Source organism: Phascolarctos cinereus, unplaced genomic scaffold (assembly GCF_003287225.1).
Source record: "Phascolarctos cinereus isolate Bilbo 61053 unplaced genomic scaffold, phaCin_HiC Scaffold_1;HRSCAF=81, whole genome shotgun sequence".
Classification (NCBI taxonomy): domain Eukaryota; kingdom Metazoa; phylum Chordata; class Mammalia; order Diprotodontia; family Phascolarctidae; genus Phascolarctos; species Phascolarctos cinereus.
This window is the reverse complement of record NW_027555514.1, coordinates 90,858,878-90,864,974: the sequence shown is the minus strand read 5'-3', so window position 1 is coordinate 90,864,974 and position 6,097 is coordinate 90,858,878. Positions and strand designations below refer to the sequence as shown.

The window sequence follows — 6,097 nt, the reverse complement described above, 5'->3', positions numbered from 1 at the left end:
ATGAGGAAACTGAAGCCTCGCGGTATAGTGTTTTGCCTACAATTGCCCAGATAATAAAGAACAGAGCTGATATTTGAACACATGCCTTCTAACTCCAAATGCTGTGCTCTTGCATTATATTTCAGATGGCTCAGCATCTCAAATATGCTGCTCTCTGGAAGGAAAGGCCTGAGTGAGGACTGGGTGGAGGCAAAATCCAGATAGCCAGACAGTAGAGAAGGAGATACATAATGGGTTGAGAAAAGAGTTTAGGAAAATGGGCAGGAAACTCTCTTAGGGCCCCATCTTATATTTGAATGTCTGGTTATGATCACTGTTTGTCACCCTACTGTGTTTAGTTGAGCTTCTTCTTCAACTAATCAGTGAGAAGTAGCTGTGAGGCATAATGGGTCAACTGAGCTTGGGGTTAGAAGACCCAGGTTTTACATCTTGCCTCGAATACTTATTCTGAGTGGTCACTTCTCTGAAATTCACCTATCCCCTTTTGTAAAATGCCAACAGTGACATACTACCTATCTGGGCTGCTTCGAGGAAAATGCTTTGTAAACCCTCAAGGCACTGTATAAGTAAAAGCCAACCCAGCTCTGGGAGAAGGACAAACTATCTGCTTTGGTTCCTTCAAGACTGCTCAAATCCCAGCTTCTTCTGCAAGAGGCTTTTCTTAGTTCTTCCACCCCAAGGCTAGTGTCCGCCATGCAGATTAACTCCAACTTATCTTGTATATAACTAGTACAAATATAGTTATTTACCCTTAGTCTCCTTCGTGAAAATGTGAGTTTCCTCAGGGTAAGGACTGTTTTTGTTTTTAAATTTTATTAATTTATTTTGATTTATCAATAATCACTTCCATATGTAAGGGCTGTTTTTTGCCCTTCTTTGCATCCCCAGCTATAACCACAGTGCTTACCTTATTTTTGTTGTTGCTCAGTCATTTTCAGTCATGGCTGACTCTTCACGACCCCATTTGGGGTTTTCTTGGCAGAGGCACTGGAGTGGTTTGCCATTTCCTTCTCCAGCTCATTTTACAGATAAGGAAACTAGGCATAGTTTAAGTGACCTGCCCAGGGTCACACAGCTAGTGTTTGAAGTCAAATTTGAACTCAGATCTTCCTGACTTCAGGCCTGGCACTCTATCCTCTTTGCCACTTGGCTGCCCAATATAGTAGTGCTTAATAAATGCTTATTGACTGTTTCCCAAAGCAAAATGAACTGAATTGGCATGTTCTAGTAAGGTTCCTTTTCTTTTTTCTGCTTGTTAACAACTAGCTAGTAAAAGATATATTAATGCTACTACCTTTGAAGATTCCCTTCTCATCTAGGAAGTTGAAATAATTTCTTTCTTTAGCAGATTGGTAAAAGAATGTGGGCCCATCTAAATGAAGGCCTTGAGCAGGAATTTAAATTCCTGGATCATAATTTGAACTTCTCTTTTTTTCTTCCTCAACATTTAAATTTTATAAATTAGTTAATTGGAGATTTTGTAATAATTAAGTTGGCAGCCAGTTTAAAAAAGACCAAGAGTTATTATTATTGATCAAAATCATGCACTTTTAGGAATGGAAGTAGTATTAGAGATACTTTATGGAAAATAAAACTGAACCATCGGGAGCTGAAGTAACTTACCAAAGGTCACCAAACTAGAGAAGTATTGTCTGTGAGAGCTATTGAGAACATGTGTCACCTCAGTGGATATAGGGCTGAACCTGGAATTAGGATGATCTGGGTTACTTTGTCAGAATGACTTCTCTCTGAGGAGCTAACCAGAATCCTGGGCAATCTCCACCCCCAAACTCTCTCTGCTCCAGTGATCAGAACCTTTTGTTTCTAACCTATGGCTTCTTCTGGCCTTGAGCCTCTTTTTGCCTTTGACTATGTCTGACACTAGGTACTTAGGTGGACCCTTGCCTTGCCTACCCACAACTACCCTTTATAGCCAGTCACCTGACCACCTTGATCTTGAAGACAGTTGCTCTTGGGGAACCTCTCTGCATGGTGGTTTATCTCCCTGACAGGTTGCTGACAGAACACACAACTACTTATAAATAATGCAAATTAATATACATATATATGACATCCACAAAAGGACATACAGGGTAGCCTTTGGTACAAGAACCACAGGATTTTTGAAAATGGGCACACAGTGTGAGAAGAGCTTAGAATCCAAGAAACATTTTAATTTCACTTCCTGTTTGAAGACAGGAAGAGTGTGGTACATAAATCAATATACATTTATACACATATCCAAAAGGTCAGAAAAGGCATCCTCAAGATAAGAACCACAGAATTTTAGAAAATGAGCAAACAGGGTGAGAAGAAGTTAGAATTCCTAAGAAAACATTTAATTCCTTTTTCTGTTTGAAGACAGGAAGAGTGAACTACTTGAATATCCACTCTTTATATACACATATGCATTATATATATGTTTAATATATATATGTATGTATTTAAAAAAGAGAGAGGGTAAGCCCAGGCATAAAAGCCATGGAATTTTATAAAATGGGTAAAAAAGGTGAGACACGTTAGCATTTTGGAGAAAATATTTAATTCTACTTCCTGTTTGAAGACAGGAAGAGTAAGCTTCATGAGGAAGCCCAGGATGAACTTTGTACCTCAATGCTCAGTAGTCTAATAACTGTAAACTACAAAACACATTTTTCCTTAAAAACACATACATACACTAAAAGTTTTGAAAAGTACATTTTCATTCATATCTGAACTTTGAGGTCAAATTAACAACTAACCTTTGTTATCATTCATTAAAAAAGAGTGTTCTAAAGTTTTAATGAATTTCAGTTTGAGCTGTGCTTTGAAGTTTTGATACCACGCAAGCAGTATTTTTCTTCTTTCAATCTTTTCTTGTAAGCTCATATTTTCCTCTTTTTTAAAAATAGCAGGAAGCTCTTTCCAGTCTTTAATGAAGATAAAGGGGGCCCCCATAGCCTTAAGAAGCTGCAGTGGAGTGCTAGGAGATGTGGATGCATTCCCACAATTGCCTGGTGTCATTACATCTTCTACAACAGGAATGGAGCCATAGGAACAAGCCTCATAAATTCAGTAACATTCTGTGTTTACTCCTACAGGACACAACATGAGATCACTCTGAAGTAAAGCATCTTGATACTTCTTCAAACTTTCAGTTGTTTCTTGAGGCTTCCACCTAGAAAATAAGAAAAGGAATGTGAATTCTCACTCCATACTAATTCTATTCTTCAGAAGAAAAGATTATATCTTAATATCAAGAACTACAAATGGTTAAAAAAGAATATGTTGGTAAATAAGAAAATAAAAATCTTATCTAAAAAGAAATAAAAGCACTGTGACTTGTTGATGTTTAAGTCCATAATAAAAAAGTAAAATTTTGAGACTATCACTACAGATATTATAATTACCAATCTTTTTATCCAAGAGCTTTTTAAAAACTCTTATGGCTAATATTTAAATATATTTTTCATGTTTTTCTCTCATGACTGATTCAAAGAGTACTGTACTATTCATATATAATACTAAATTTACTTTAAAAGCTGAACTGGGAATAGACTTTGATAGTCTGGAACAAAATATCTACTAAAATAATTTTAATTAAAACTTCCTGAAGGTCTGGATCAAGAGTACAATAATAAATTTTTTTCTAGCTAATTTTACTGAAGGATTTTTTTTTAAAAGAAGAGAATCAGGCAATTCAACTCCAATTTCCTACAAAAACAAATTTTAAAAAATGATTCTAAAATTTTTGAAATGAGAATCTTACATTGATATTCATGGACACTGTTCTAGGTTTTTCCTCCTTAAAATATTTATTCACATATTGCCATGCAAAAAATATGAGATGGTCCACAATTCTTGGAATCATTATAATAACATTTATTTGACACTTAGGATGTGTTAAATGAAGTAACCAGAAGTTTGGTCTATCAGTTTTTCTTTCCTCCTATGTTTGCTAATTGCTCCTATCCTTCATTTCCCAATTACAAGGTACTGGGGGCACTGAGTTCACAGAAGGTGTGAGGGAATTGATGTAATGTCAGCTACAGAATCCTGAAATAGCATGATGAATGCCAATGAGATGAACACCACATCTTCCTGGCATTCACTACATCTCAAGGATGTCAAATTAACCTAGAAAATGCCACTGAGCCAAGCTCTAGCAAATGGTTTTGCCTTTGACTGCCAGTATTATTCCAAGTCCACCCTAATGGAGCTTCTTTGCCCATCTTAAAGTCCTACCTTGTCTCTGTAAGATGCTTCTAAAAGCTTTTAATACTATTGTATTTTTCTACAGATAAACTATACTGACAGTACAGTGATTATTTCTTGTGAACCTCCATGAATGCCCAGGTTAACAAATCCTTCTGCCTGACTTTAGTAACTAAGGGAATATGCAAAGGAAACAGAACTTACTCTTCTCTGGCTGTAATCCAGCACAACTTATTGTTTTTTATCATGTTTCAAAATGTCCATTAGAGTCTCCCTTGATGAATTTTTATAAATAGTTCCTAAGAAATTACACAAGAATGATCTCTTATCATGCAACAATGACCAACTAGGTTCCACCACAGGAAAATTTCTGTATCTATAAAAATAAACATACAAATTAGTGCATAATATATCATACCATCTTGCATTTCAAAATAGGAATGAAATGTAGATTGAAAGAATAGGAATTATTTTTGTACATAATCTGAATCGTCATTTCTTACAAACCAAATGTTGACAAATCATCTTAAACAAATTACTCATGTTTTTGAATATTAATATTCATTATGTTAATTATTATATCATATGACTCTCTAATATATTCATATGATATACATACATGTTAATGACAGCTATTTCTATATTAGAAAGATTATCTACCTAAGGTGCATTTATATTTCCCTTTTATACTTCCCATTACTAATCTACATTTGTTGTGTAGGTCACATTCAAAGCTTTGCAACAATGACTTGTGCGTAATCCCAGCATGCTTCCTGGTAGGGAGGTTTAGAGGGCAACTAGGCCAAACTTTTGTATACAAGGACTCCCTTTGCAGGTTTCACAATATTCCACAGTAGTGGTACTGTGAGTATCTGTAAATTAAAAGTACATTATCGGGGTAGCTAGGTGGTGCAGTGGATAGAGCACTGGCCCTGAAGTCAGGAGGACCTGAGTTCAAATCCGGCCTCACACCAAACCCTTGACACTTACTAGGTGTGTGACCCTGGGCAAGTCACTTAACCCCAACTGCCTAAAAGCAAAAATTAAAAAAAAGTACATTATCATAAAAAGTTGGTATGAATTCGTGAACACTTTTAAATTAACTTGTAGTTTGTTAATCACAATGGCATTTGAAAAATAGTAATATCTATACACTTGACATTATTCAGTCAACAGAAGGCATTTTGCTTCTTACACTATGTCAAACTGAGTATTTTTTTGGAGCTAAATAAAGAAAAGCAATGATAGTGCATGGGTGCACAGAGATTTGTAATAATGATAGTGGATGCCTGTGGATTGGGGTCCACCAGTTGGGAATCACTGGTCCAGACCAACTCTTTCAATTTACAGATGAGGAAACTGAGTATTAGAGAGGTTAAGTGACCTGCCTACGGTCAAAGAACTAGAAACAGAGTAGAAAGAAGAAACAGATTTCCAGACCAGTGTTATTTCTACCACATTGCCTCTCCAAATGATAAAAAACAATTCTTTCTGCTAGTTAATCTAGTTTTCAAAAATTGCTATTAACAACAACAACAACAAAAACTATATAAGATGGCTTTCAGATTGACTCCTTACCCTTCCAGAAAATATAATAGAAACCTGTTGCATATTGCTAATGTGGATTAGGACAAACCAGAGATAAATCATATTTTTTAAAACCTAAAAAGTCTGGTGTAATATGATTAATCTATAAGGAGAATGCCAGCACTATCTTACATGACTGGTTACCAGGAGGCCCCATGTTATAATATACTAATACCTACCATACTAATATATTCTCTTACTATTGTGTTTTATTAATTATATTGTATTAGATTTAAAATTTTTTAAAATATTTTACTTAAAGTTTTGAGTTCCAATTTCTATTCATCCTTCCCTTCCCTGAGATGGTAAGCAATCA

At 35.4% G+C, this 6,097-nt stretch overlaps 1 protein-coding gene across 1 annotated transcript in view; it reads right to left on the bottom strand.

Moving 5' to 3' along the window:
• Positions 1–2,153: 2,153 nt before the first annotated feature.
• Positions 2,154–6,097, bottom strand: part of LOC110203946 (pericentrin-like) — a 52,250-nt gene continuing 48,306 nt past the window's right edge. Inside the window, exons 9-10 of the mRNA XM_020980330.2 lie at positions 4,399–4,570; positions 2,154–3,157 (exon numbers count right to left, since the gene is read on the bottom strand). The gene's annotated coding sequence lies outside the window, so the exon portion shown is untranslated. The remainder of the gene's footprint in view (positions 3,158–4,398; positions 4,571–6,097) is intronic.